This window comes from Notamacropus eugenii, chromosome 2, assembly GCF_028372415.1.
Source record: "Notamacropus eugenii isolate mMacEug1 chromosome 2, mMacEug1.pri_v2, whole genome shotgun sequence".
In the NCBI taxonomy this organism is placed as follows: domain Eukaryota; kingdom Metazoa; phylum Chordata; class Mammalia; order Diprotodontia; family Macropodidae; genus Notamacropus; species Notamacropus eugenii.
Window position 1 is genome coordinate 221,710,523 of NC_092873.1, and position 14,738 is coordinate 221,725,260.

The window sequence follows — 14,738 nt, forward strand, 5'->3', positions numbered from 1 at the left end:
CTGTATCCATAAAGAGGACAATGCTAGTATTATCTAAGTTTTAGTTTTAGTCCAATGTGGCCCCTTACCTCTTTACTTTCAAGAGGTATATCTATGTCCAGGGATTTAACAGATTTAATTTTATGCAAGAAATTAAAAAAAATTCTCATGATTCTGATGTATGCAATAGAGATTCTAGGAGTGTAAATGCAGTCAATTTAATTTAATTCAACCAACATTTATTATATATCTACTATAGACCAAGCATGGTACTTGACATAGGAGACACAAAGACAAAAATGAAATAATATCTACCCTCAGGGAACTTAACTTTCAATTAAGCAAAATGGACATAGCCGACCAGCAAATTCGGAACAAGAATAAAATTAATACAAATAATTTCAGCAAGGAGAGAAAGAAAATATAAAAACTGGATTAATTAGGAAAGGTTTCCTAATTAATGAGATGACCCTGGAGCTGAGCCTTGAAGGAAATCAAAGATAAATCACAGGTGAGGGGGGAGTGAATTCAAAGCAAGGGGAACATCCTATGAAAAGGGTAAGAGGTTGGAGCAGGGAACAGCAAGTAAGTCAGTTAGGACATAACAGTGTATTAAAGAGTATAAAGTACAATTGGGCTAGAAAGGTAGGCTAGCAGTAGATTATGAAGGAATTTAAATACCAAACAGAAGAGTCTGTATTTTATCCTGAAGGTATTATAGTGCCATTGAAGCTTCTTAAGGAGGGAAGTGACACAGTCACCTGTCCTTTTGGAATATTAATTTGGCAGTAATTTGAATATGGATGGAAGAAGGAAAAGGGTGGATACATCAAGATCAATTAGAAGACAATTGCCATAGTCCAGGTCCACTTCCTATGCCCATTTTTGACTAGAACTATGTTGATGGCAGTATGAATGGAGAGAAAAGGATGAAAGAGATTTTGTGGAAGTAGAAGGATGAGCCATACCAGTGGCAGCAGATTAGAAACATTTCTTCCCTTGCCTACCCCAAATATAGATTTTCCCAAAGTATATTGGGAAGATACTATAGGCTATACTTTAGATAAAACAGCAGGTACAACTATTGGATAATACCCTGAATATATCCATTCAACATGTCCAAAACAGAAGTCATTATATTATCTTCTAACCCTCCCTCTTCCTAATTTCCCTCCTGAAATATTGCCTCCAATGAAAGCACCGCCATCTTTTTAGTCACAGCTTTCTACTCCCTGGTTGGCTCTTACTTCTTAGCTACCCTTATTCAAATAGCTTCCAAGTCTTGTCAATCCTTCCTCTACAATATCTTCTTTTATCCATTCTATTAGCTCCACTCACACAGCCCACATCCTAGTTTAGGCCCTTAACACCGACTGATCAAAGACTCCTAATTGGTTTTCCTGCTCCAAGTCTCTTCTCACTCTAATGTATCAACCACACAACTAACTAAAGGCTATCCCTAAAGCCCAGGTCTGACTGTATCACATCTCTGCTCAAGAAGTATCAGTGACTATTCACTGACTCCAAGAGAAAATGCAAACTCTTTGCTTTGGCAATTAAAATTTCTCAAAATCTGGTTGCAGTTACCTTTAGAAGGTTATACATCATTTCCTTTCACAAACTTTATGGTCTGACCCAACTGGTCCAATTGCTGCACCTCATATATGCCATTCCATCTCTCTTTCTGTTCCTTTTCATAAACCGTTGCCCCTTGGCAGTAATAACTCACTTTTCACCTCTGCCTCTTAGAATTCTTAATTTTCTTCATAGGGCAACTCAGATACCACCTCATATAGAAAGTTTTTTTTTTATTCTTTAGTTGCTTATACAGTACCCTAGAGACTACTTTGAATATATGTTGATTGATTATTGTCCTTCATTCTCCAAGAGGACCAAAATGACATCACCATGATAAAGTGAAATTTCAGTGTGTCTGACTATGGCTGATCAGATCAATATGAGCTTGGAATGCTCTACCACAAGTTGGACACAGGTAGTTCGTGTGAATATTTGGGGTAGATACCCCAAATTTGAGCATTCTATGTTTACTTTGTGCTATCTCAATTCTGCTTTGCTCATACAGTACAGCACCCTTTCTGATATGGACACACTATGCTGAACAGTCCTGTGACAGTGCCTTTCCCATGTTGCACAGTCAAATCCAAAGTTCTTGAGAGACCTTGAGAATGTCCTTATATCACTTCTTCTGACCACCATGTGATTGCTTGCCCCATGCGAGTTCTCCATAAAATAGTCTTTTTGGCAAGCATGTATTTTGCGTTTGGACAATGTGGTCAACCCATCGGAGTTGTGATCTTTGAAGCATAGTTTGAATGCTAGGTAATTCAGTTTGAGCAAGGACTTCAGTGTCTGATACCTTAACCTGCCAGGTAATCCTCAGAATCTTCCTAAGACAGTTCAAATGGAAGAGATTCATTTTTCTAGCAAGGCACTGGTAGACTGTCCATGTTTCACAGGCATAGAACAATGACGTTAGCACAACAGCTCTGTAGACCTTCAGTTTGGAAGTCAGTCTAATACCTCTTCTTTCCCAAACTTTTCTTGGGAGCCTCCCAAACACTGTGCTAGCTCTGACAATGCAGTGCATCAACCTCATTGTCAACGTGTACATTCCTAGAAAGTACACTACCAAGGTAAGTGAACTTATTCACAGCACTTAAAACTTCTCTATTTGTTGTAATCGATGGTTCTACATATGGATGGTGTGGAGGTGGCTGATGGAGCACCTGTGTTTTCTTAGTGTTAATTATTAGGCCAAAATTAGCATAGGCAGCAGAGAATTGATCCATACTTTGTTGCATCTCAGCTACAGAGGCTACTGAGTGCACAATCATCTGCAAATAGAAAATCATGCATCAACACTCCCTCCACTTTGGTCCTGGCTTGTAGCCTTTTCAAATTGAAGAACTTACCATCAATATGGTAGTTGGCCTTGATGCCATGTTCATCTTCATTGAAAGTATTTGGCAACATGACTGAAAACACCATGCTAGGAGCAAGCACACAACCGTGTTTTACTCCATTGGTGACTGGGAGGGCATGAGAGCTTTGTTCATTATCCAGAACCCAGGCAAACATGCCATCATGAAATTGATGTACAATATTGATGAACTTCTCCGGGCAACCAAATTTTGACATAATTTTTCATAAGCCCTCATGACTAACAGCATCAAAGGCTTTGGTCAGATCTACAAACATTGTATAGAGACCTCTGTTCTGCTCCTGGCACTTTCCCTGGAGTTGTCAGTCAGCAAGTACTATATTGACTGCTCCTCGGACCTTTTTGAAGTCACACTGGCTCTCAAATATATGACCATCTTCCAGGTGAAGGATCAGCCTATTAAGGAGGACTCTAGAAAGAATTTTGCCAGCAATGACTAAGAGAGAGACCCCACTGTGATTGTCACAGGACAACCTATTCCCTTTACCTTTATAGAGATAGACAATGGAGGCATACTTGAACTCCTGGGGGATAACTTCCTCTTGCCAATCAGTTGTTGTATGAGCAATGGTCGCCCTACCTTGTAAATCTCAGCTGGAATAGAATCAGCACCAGGGGCTTTGCCACATGAAAGGAGCCTAATGACCCTCAAAACCTCTTCTTCAGTTGGAAGTTCAGCTAAGGAAGGACTGACTTCAACCTGAAGTCAGTGGCATCAGTATTGATTGATGATGGTCTGTTGAGAACACTACGGAAGTGTTCAGCCCATCTCTCGAGGATCATGTCCTTATCACTAATCAATGTAGCTCCATCAGCACTGAGTAGTTGTGATGTACCATAGGTTTTTGATCTATAAATAGCTTTCAGGGAATCATAAAAGGGCTTTGTATTGTTACTATCAGCATAAAACTGAATTTCATCTGCCTTTTTACGGAACCAGGAATCCTGCATCTCTCTAAGCTTTGTTTGTACTTTGCTTTTGATGGAATTAAATGCTGCCTTCTTAGAGATGGATGAACTATCCTGCTGGCATATCCTTTGGAGTCCTCAGTTTTTGTTTATCAGCTTCTGAGTTTCTCCATCATTTTCATCAAACCAACCTTGTTGTTTATGAGTGTTCTGAACCAGATGAGCAAATGCAGTGCTGTACACCAAATCTCTGAATACTACCTATTCCATCTCTGCTCCACTGTTGCCAACTGTGTTGGCTCAACTTTCCCTCCAAGTTAGCACCAAACTGTTCATGCTCAGAGAAGAGCTCTAATTCAATTCTTCTGGTCATCATTTTGCTTTGGGGGTGGTGCTTTTGATGAATGTGAATATTTAGCTTGGAAAGGATAAGTCTATGATCAGTCCAGGGACACATTGCCTTTGTCACTCTCTCCTTATCTGTGTCTTGTCCTTACAATCACATAGTCTATTAAATGCCAATGTTTGCTGCAAGGGTACATCCATGAAGTTTTGTTGCATTTAGGTAAATGGAAGACATTTTGGTGATGAGAAGGTCATGCGATGCACAAATCTTCAGCAGTAAATGACCATTGCTGTTGCTGTTTCCAACTCCATTCCTCCTTAGGACTTCCTGCCAAGTCTGGCAGTCTGATCCTACTTTAGCATTAAAGTCACCTGGAATGATAAGCTTGTCATCTTTTGGCACATTGATGATAAGGGTCTCTAGGTCTTCACAAAATTTTTCTTTGACTTCTTCAGGGTTTGTCATGGTGGGAGCATAGGCACTGATGATGGTGGCATGGAGTTTTCCTGTGAGTGGCAATCACATTGTCATGAACTTGTCATTCACTCCTTTTGACAAGCATACCAGCTTGCTGATTAGATTAGTTTTGATTGCAAAACCCACGCCAGCTTCATGGCACTCCCCTTCACTGCACCCACTCCAGAAAAATGTGTATCCAACTCCAACTTCAATAAGTTGACCTTCATTTGCCAACCTTGTTTCACTCAGGGGTGTTATTTGGATGCGGTACCTATTTAGTTCTCTTGCAACAAGAACAGTATGTCTTTCAGGTCTACTGGACTTTGTGTTGTCTACAAGTGTGTACATGTTCCATGTGCCGATGGTGAGTGGAATCATCTTTGCAGATGTTTTTGTACATTTTTTTTTGTGTTTCGACCACATAGTGTGATTCCCCACCTGCCATGGTAATCGGGCCATGGTTGGGTAAGCAGAGAATATTTAGGGCACCTTTTCTAGCCCCCTTCCTCACACCAGGAGGTGAGTAGCCTTAAAAAGGCACGCAGGGGACTACTGTTTCCCACTGCTGCTTTCAATGAGAAATGACTCTATGGCCTGACCCGCCTGTGTGCAAGGTTGTGACTACAGATTCCAGTGTATCTTCACCTGCTGCTTCCTCACTTGCCTGTCACCACAGGACTTTGAGGCATAATAGTGAAATGGTATGGATTATGTCTTTTGATTCATGCACAAATTAGATTTAAGTGAGGCAGAGTTGCATGAAGTAGTCAGCCTCACTCTCTCCTCCAGACTCATCATAGTCCAGTGGCAAGACAGTCAAGATAACTGGCTATGGCTCAGGATGCAGTAGATGACCTTGGCATCTTTGGTGTCTAGCAAAGCTCTAAGTACTCCACATCACCTGCTTCATCTGCCTTCATGGTTGTTGGAACAAATTGGTCTCATCTGCCCATTCCAACAGAGAAAGTCTTCAGATGCTTGGTGAAGACACCTACCTAACTCACCAATGGGTTTGAGGAGCCTTGGTTACCCTCAACCTGGTCTGACCCATCTGCTGAAGCGGTTTACCCAGGTGTGGTCGCTGTACATGCTGCAGCTTCTTGGAGTCACAGGTGAGAGTTGGGTGGAATAGGTGGACACCAAAAGTAGAAAGAGCACCAAAAAAAGGCTTAGTAGCCATCACACCAAAGGTACTGGTCCTCCCTGAACACATCCTACACCCCATGTAAATATATATATATATTAAATATAAGGCATACGCATCCCACATCTGTTGGACAGAATAATTGATTCTCTGAACTGATAAATTTTCTTATTTATGGAGAATCAGAAACTAAATAAGAACTGTTTAAAGATCATTTAGCTCATTGTTGCTGGCTATTGCAATGAAGATGAATAACTACTTAAGTATATGAAAGTGACTAGAATCTTATGAGAAGTAACCATGTTGTTTTCAACTGTGTAACAAGTAAGTTGAAATCAAAATTCAGTTTAAAATAACTTTAAAAAGCTAAGAATAACCAGAAACGATCTTTAGGCTTTATGAAAGCAGATTCTGAGAAGTGAAAATGAAAGAGATGTATGAACCATAGTTTAAAATAGCTTTAAAAAGCTAAGAATAACCAGAAACGATCTTTAGGCTTTATGAAAGCAGATTCTGAGAAGTGAAAATGAAAGAGATGTATGAACCATAGTTTTTAAAACTAATTTCTGAAAATATGGTCACAAATGATTTCTACCTTTACAAATTTTAATCATCATCTTAGATAAGGAATTGAACATAAAATTTTTAAATGACAGATATAGATATAAGGTGTCATGCATCAAATTTAAAATGGTAAGACTAACTAGAGAGATTGAAACTAATCCCAAATTGAATAGGATTAAAAGTAAAATCCTATATAGTAATTTAGGAAAGAAATGACAGCTGTGGGATAAGGTATTCCTTGCTTAATAACAAGTGTTATAAAAAGGATCTGATTGGTAGAGTTGGATAAAAGGTCAAAATGAGTCAAGTGTCATATGGCTGCTAAGAAAGGTAATGCATTTGTAATGGGTGCACCATAACACCTCTCATCTTTCACCTGGGCGTGTGGGCACCTACTTACTCTCTTATTCTTTGATTTGGCTTGCTTCTAATCTGCTGTTACACTGGCAGGTCTAAGTTCCCAGCGAAGTTCTACCACCATTCAATTATCCTCAAATCCCATAAATCCTAGGCAAAACTTTGTTGAAGGGGAAAATATTCTTCCAGTTGTTGAGTTCCTGCTAAATATTTTTCTATTTACACTATTAGATAGTCACAATACTTACTCTAACATCTTAAACATAACCATCTACTTAGCAATAAATCAAATGTAACAACATAACATTTAGTCATAGATCATAATAAATGCATTAATAATAAAGGACATCCCAAACAATACATAAACCTGGGCCACATTCCCCTACCAGTACACTCTGAAACTGTGAGGAGGAATGAGCACTCACAGAAACCTGCCAAGAAAACTCGAGTGAGGAAAACCAAAATGCTGAAGACATCTCATAGCTCTGGAACGCTAATTCTCTGTCTGAGGAACTCTCTGTGAAAGTCCTTAATGATGTAACTCCTGTATTGAATAAATGTTTACCTTACTAAGCTGAATTGAATAGATGTTTCCATTGCTAAACTGTTTCCACTAGTAAACTGTTCCTGATCAGGTAGATTTGCTCATCAACAATAGCTCTAGTATCTATCACTAACAGCTTCAGACTTGTATGACAGCCTTCTGAAATCTGTCTTTTCACCTCTCTCATTTTTGGGGGGTTATACTTTGGCTCTGTAAACAGCTTCACCTTAGCTTAAGTTCAGTGGACAATAACAAAAACAGCAACCACCTTCTCCACCCAAAACCCTCTAATCTACTGTCCATAATCAGATAATTTACATTTATTTCAAAATTATACAACACTTCTTACCTTGCAAGTCTTCTTACACCTTACTCCCTGACACATACTCTTCCATTCAGTGACACTAGCCTCCTGGTCATTCCAGGAACAAGATGCTCCATCTCTAAGCTCAGGGGATTTTCTCTGACCATTCCCTATGCCAGGAATTCTCTTCTTCTTCTGCTCTGCCTACTGACCTTCCTAGCTTCGTGTAAGTCTCAACTAAAATCCCTTCTTTTATTGGAAGCCTTCCTCAACTCCTTTTCCTTCTGTTAATTTCTTCCTATTTATACAGTATATAGCTTGCTTTTTACATATGTGTTTGCATGTTGTCTCCTGCATTAGATTGTAAGCTCCTTGAGGGGCTACTCTTTGCTTTTTTTTGTACCTCCAGTCCCTAGGAGAGTTTATGGCATATATGCATGTGTGTATTATATATAGCATACATATTAAATTGTGTACCATATGTACACACATATGTGTATATGCATATTGTATATAATATATATTAATATATATTTTATTTTAATACACATACACACATGTGGATATATTATATGTAATACATATTTTATATTAACACACACATATACTTATATATGTGTGAGTATAGAGCTTAATAAGTGTTTTCTGATTGATTGAGGTAGTCCAAAAGGTGATGGAGAGATTGAGATGCACATATATGGACTGCTGAATATTATCAATGAAGACCTGAGCACCACATGGGAAAACAGCAACAGTCATGTCTTCTTTGAGACTTAGAATAGGAAAGGAGGTGGGCTGGTCATGTAATGAAAGCAAGGGATAAATGAAGGGTGAATTTGTGCTTTCTGCTTGTACCTTTATTGTATTATAGTATCTAAAAGAAGGTCAATAGCATGTCAGACAGAACCTCAGGTGGAGAATTTCAGGAGGACACAGGTAAGAGGTGTGAATGGGTCATGATCCTCACCAATGAAAAGAATATCTACCCTAGTAAAATCACAGAGAATTTAAAAATATTGAATGTGAAACCAGGAAAAAAATTGTTAATGTACCTCTGGTATTGATTCAGTGTTCTTTCCTCCTTTGTCTCTTCCACTACTTGTCCACTCAGTGCATTCCTGCCTGTTCCAAAGTCAAGCATTTCCTGTTCAGAAGCTGAATGGACAGGAAACTCCATGTGCTTCCTGGTTTAAGAGGTGGCACAGTATGTAGAGCAGCCAGTAAAAGCAAACATACCAAGCAGGAGGGAATTTGGTGACTCTGAGTACAGAATTTTTCTTCTCAACAGGATGACACATTCACTTGTCAGATTCCTCTAAATTTAATGCTTTGGAATCAGTCCATTACCACCTACTGAGTTCTCACTGGATGTAGAACATTGTATTTTCAGAGAATGACAGGCTAATGAAGGAGATATGATAAATACAGATGTATTTAGCTGGAAGAAACCTTCATATATCAAACTAAAGCTGGCTACCTATTGGAAAGTAGGATGGAAGATGGAAGGGCTTCAAAAGGGTGCATAGAATAGATCAGGCATGCAGGGAGAATTATTATTGGCTCTTGGCCAGAAAGGAAGGACCAATGGGGATTTTTCTTAAGGTGTGCCAGCACACCTGATCTTGAAGTTATATATGTCTGTAAGGGGGTTTACTGGAAGGAAAAAAAGTTAAAATGATGGAAACTGGTTGAATCTACTTCAGAAAAGCTTCATAGTATTGGTGAATCTTGACATACAATATGAAAGAGGGAACCCATAATGATATAATGAAGAGAAGAAGGAGGCTTTGAAATATTTCTACAAGGGTTGAGTGTTTCAAAAAGTAAGAGAACAGAGTAGAAGACCTTGCATCAGAATTCTTTGGAGGCTGAAATTTCATTTATGCCACTGATTGGAAGCCACAGACAATGTTGTATTAGAGAATAAGAATTTGATATCTCTTCCCATCAATGTAGAACTCCCCACGAACTCAGAATTTATTTCACCAACATACTTGGGGCTTTTACCATTCTGTGAATTCTTGAAATATCCAGAAGTGTCCCCCAAGGACCTTTTGCAAGGAATGGGTTATGAATTAATTTTTTTTGGTGAGATAATCGGGGTTAAGTGACTTGCACAAGGTCACACAGCTAGTAGGCATCAAGTGCCTGTGGTCACATTTGAATACAGATCCTGCTGACTCCAGGGCTGGTTCTCTACTCACTGCACCACTTAGCTGCCCCTTCATTAATAAAAATATGTAATCAGTTCAAGTCTCCTTAACACAAGTCCTCAAACCATTCTTCTCTTTGCTGCTGTATTTGCCTTCTGCATCAATGACTGAGAGGTAGAATTCCGTAATGGATAGTGAATCTGCCTTGTAGCTGGGGAGACTTGGGTTCTAATCTCATTTCTGATTCTTCTGATTGTGTGATCCAAGACAAGTCAATGAATCTTTCAGTGCCCATAGGTAACTCTCTAAAACATAAGTTGCAGAGAATCTGCAGTTCTCTGTTGAAAGGAGCTTCCTCACTGGGAATTCCTTATATCAATGAAATCACAGGTTCATTCCCTGCCAAAATCATAAAAACACTTGTACTTTTAAATATTTTCTGGGTGACTAATCTGCATATCCTTAGCTGTATAATAGCTTCTTAGCTTGTTTTTAAAGCATTCTCTACTGTTCTAATAAACTTGCTGTTGTTTCTGTGGATATTGCTCTAAAGGTTTCTATCTGGTTGTGAAGTTGGAAGAAACCTCAAGGAACATCTCATTTTGTAGATTGAGGAAATTGAGACCTAGTGAATTTATCACTTTCATAATCTTGTATGGAGTGTAAAAACAAACCAAAAAAGCAGTTATTAAGCACCTACTAGGTACCAGTCACTGTGCAAAGTACTTTATAAATATCTTTTTGTCCTCATAACAACCCTGGGAGGTAGATGCAATTATTTCCATTTTACCGATGACGAAACTGAGACAAAAAGAGTTTAAGTGACTTGCCCAGGATCATACATCTGGAAAATGTAAGCAGTCTAGGTCTACCAGCACAACCTAGAGAGAACATTACTATTAGGTCTTTACCTGAGGGCATGCCCAACATACATTGGGACCACATTCTATACATGCTTATGGTGACTTGCCCAAGTAAGCAAAGCTGGAATTTGAAACGGGATCTGTGACCCAAGATTCAATGTTTTTTCCACTGTGCCAGTTGTTGCAATGGTATTTTAACTCTAATATACCAAATCTGATGTCCCAAGATCTAAGGATTCTAAGTAGTATTCAAATAATGACAGCCCTAGAAAGAGAGAAAATGCTTTAACTGGCTGCAGAGAGGCCACTTTAGCCCTCTTTCGAGTGCCAATAAAAAGTATCAAATATCAAAGTAACATGAAAGGAAGATGTTGGCTATTGCATGTGGGGTAACTTAGAACAGGGAGAAGCAATGACAACTAAGGTTATACCTACAGGCATGAAGAAGGGAAAAGAGATGAGAAACAGAGAGCAGATGGAAAGAGAAGGCAAAAATGATCTTAGGGGTACTGGCAGGATTGTGGTGCCACCACCTATGTTGGGAAAGTTGGGGAACAAGACTAATCTTATCCAAACCACTACTCACTACTTAATCAATGGAGCAAGTATTTATTAAGAATCTGCTATGTGTCAGGCACTGTGTTAGGTGCTGAAGACAGCTACAATGAATAAAACCCTCCCTTCTCTTAAGAACTTACAGTCCACTATGTATTTAATTTCTGGAGCTAGTGAAGAGGAGCTTGCTTATCTTATGTGTCAGTCTTTGAAAATATGATACCTTGGATGTACTTTTGCTTTTTTTCCCCTTTTTTTCCCCTTTTGTAGCAGCAAGCACCCTGACACATATCCAGGGTGACCTGCTAGCATAGGTTCTTAGAGCTGCTTTACTAAAAAGGAAAGCAACTTTTGAGAGGTCAACAATCTACTTTAATTATTCACCAACAGAGAAAATACAAGCAGAGAAATAAAGACCAACAGACAGGGCTTCTAACTGTCTGACCATAAGCAATACATACATCACGGATCAACAGACAGATCCAACCATTGTACCATTACATACATACATAGTTACCAGAGAGAGAAGTATCAGCATATGGGTTTTCAAAGGGGGAGGGGTGACTCCTTAACAGTTACACAGAAGGTCATCTAGCACATGGACCTTTGCCCCCAAAGCAAAACCTCACCTCAGAGTATATGTACTTTTCAGAGCAAGAGGGCATCTCTACTCTTGTGAGCCAGAGCCTCATTAGCAATTAATGAAAGGTGTGGATCTTCCTATTAAACAAGTCTTCCCTAATCAAGCTTCTCTTAATGGGTTCCACTAGAGGCTTATTAATGGGTGGGGGAAGATCTTTAACTTCCTGCAAAACAAGTTTCCCCTAATCAAGCAACTTTCACTAACATGTCACCTTTTTTTCCCTTTTTTCCCCAATTCTATCGAATATGCTTTTAAAAACCTATGAAACAAGTTCTCACAAATGGTGCCAGTAAATGAGCTTATTGTTTTAGAAACTGGATTCTGTTAATATCCTTTTCTCCTTTATTAATTGGCTATAAATTATCTGTACTTTCATTAATATGGACAAGTATGGGACAAGTATGGGAATTCTACCTACTGACACAAATTACATTTTACCTATGAGTTAATAGATAAGTCTCACTTGTCTCCTGCCAAGTTGCATGAGGCACATAGAATTTAAGGGTGTCATAGATAGAAAGTGTCTGAGGCAGATTCTGAGCCCAATTCTGACTGCAGGACAACCCCCTGCTTTCCATAAGAACGGTATCATGGCATACTGGAAGAAAGGTCCAAGGACTGGATTTAAATCCTGTCTTTTCCACTATTAACTAAGGGACCTTACCTGTGTAAGCATTAATTTCCTCTTCTATAAAATAAGGCTCCAGGACTCCATGATCATTAAGGTACCTTTCAGTTCTAAGCTTATAAGCTTTGCTTCCTCCTTGATTAACTTTTTAATTCACTACTTCCTTTATTTAATGAAAAACTTTTTCTCCAGGCAGTATTTCTCTTGAAATTTCATAGTTACATGGTATCTATTCATCAAAAATTAAGATTAAATTAAAAAGACGGCTCTACCAAATACATCCAGTTTTGGTACCAGCAAGGGGCATGCATGATGGCATTCAAATATAAATTCATCTTTCCCCTAGGAACTAAAAACTTTTGGGGAGTTTTTGGTCATATGAAATTTTGTTTCGTTTCCCTTGTACCTATTTGAGAATGAGATGGGGCGGGAAAGCAAAATTATTTTTAGTGATTGAAAGTACTTGCTTCAAAGCTTGAATTTTTCCCTCTGTGGTATGACTGACCTTTCTAACACTAGCGTTTCTAGATTAAATTGATTCTGGACTATTCCAAGTTCTTTCTTTCAGGCTAGCACTCAGTATCTCTTTAGAATCCTTTGGCTAGCCATATTTATTCATATGTAGGTAGAGATAAAAACTGACCTTGTCATTTCATTGATATAGTTTACCAGCTGATAATACAGATCAACTTCTTTTCTGCAACTCATGATCTTAGACTAGAAAGTTACCTCTAGCAGTGCCAAACTACAAATAGAAACAAGGTCCATTAATCTATACATAAGGACCCATATTTGCAGGCCACAGTCTTAAATTAAGGACTTAGTCTTAAAGCATATTGTTATATAGCATCCATTATATTTTTATTTAACTCTTTCCCAATTACATTTTAATCTGATTTCACAGTCACTCAGGAGTGGTGTGGAAGCCATTGTGTATTTGACACCTCTGACCCACAGTGACAAGAATTTAAATGATTTGTCCAAGATTGCACAGCCAGATCACATGTCAGTCAGGTCTTGAACAAAGGCCTTCCTGGCTTCAAAGCCAAAATTTTATTTATTCTGCTACAATGCATTTGGTAAGTTTTTCCATGTGAGTCCAGTTAGCTAACATTTATATATGGCTTTAAAATTTATGACATGCTTTAAATGTATTTTCTCCTTTGAGCACAATTACCCTATGAAGACATGCCATTATTATCCCCATGTTGCTGATGAGAAAACTGAGGCTGAGAGTGATGAAATGATTTGCCCCAGTCACACAGAGAGTAAGTCCTTCAGCTAGGGTTCAAACTCAGGTCTTCCTTAGTCTAGATCCAACACTCCATTCAATAATTTCCATTTATTTACAGTTGTATATGTTGCTGTCTTTGGCTTCCAAATAACCTTTTGATCTAACTAGGATCTCACTTTGATCTTAGCTGGGGTTATAGGAACCTAGATTTAGAATTAAAAGGGATTCTGGTATGGGTTTTGGGCCTTTCCTATGCCAAATTTCCCCTAAGTGGTAGTAGATGCATGTGAGAATTATCTGTGATAACGTTACTCAAAGCTTATAAATGGAAAAACTACAGCAACTAACATAAAGAATTCTAGAGGTCAAAAAGAGTTCTGTATAATGAGTTCTTTTCCTGTTTGGGGAGCTGAAACACGGTAACATTACTTTATTCATCCCATTGCACACATTTTTCTATGATGAGCAATCCTGGTCAACAAATATTTTCTCTAATTCCTGTAGAAATAGCAGTCGCTCTCCACAATGCACCTGATGGTGTATATTTGCAGAGCACATCTGAGTGGCTAATTCACTCTTGAAACACCATAAGGCTGAACTGGGATTGATTTCTTCTTAAATTTTTGTTATTGATAGAATTTGGGAATTACCTGTCAATTCCCTTCATCTTTTCTATCTTCAGATATACCAAGCAACTACATCTCCCAGGAAAACCTATCTCATATGCAACTACGTGGTGTAGTGGATGTCATCTTCCTGAGCTCAAACTTGACCTCAGATATTTATTAGCTATATGACCCAGGGTAAGCAATTTAACTCTTTACCTTAGAGTCCTTATTGGTAAAATGAGCTGGAGAAGGAAATGGCAAACTGCTTCAGTATCTTTGCCAAGAAAACCCCAGAAGGGATCATGAAGAGTCAGACATGACTAAAACGACTGAATCTTATTGGACCTAGAGTCAGGAAGACCTGAATTTGAATTTTTTCTGAGACCCTTGCTACCTCCCAGAATTGTTATAAGGATCAAATGAAATAGTATAGTAAAATACTTTTTATTTTTTTAAAAAAAATTTATTTATGTTTAGTTTTTAACA

At 38.5% G+C, this 14,738-nt stretch overlaps 1 long non-coding RNA gene across 1 annotated transcript in view; it reads right to left on the bottom strand.

Moving 5' to 3' along the window:
* Positions 1–8,704, bottom strand: part of LOC140523830 (uncharacterized) — a 75,708-nt gene extending 67,004 nt beyond the window's left edge. Inside the window, exon 1 of the long non-coding RNA XR_011973482.1 lies at positions 8,621–8,704. This is a non-coding gene — a long non-coding RNA (uncharacterized lncRNA). The remainder of the gene's footprint in view (positions 1–8,620) is intronic.
* Between the last annotated feature and the right edge of the window lie 6,034 nt (positions 8,705–14,738).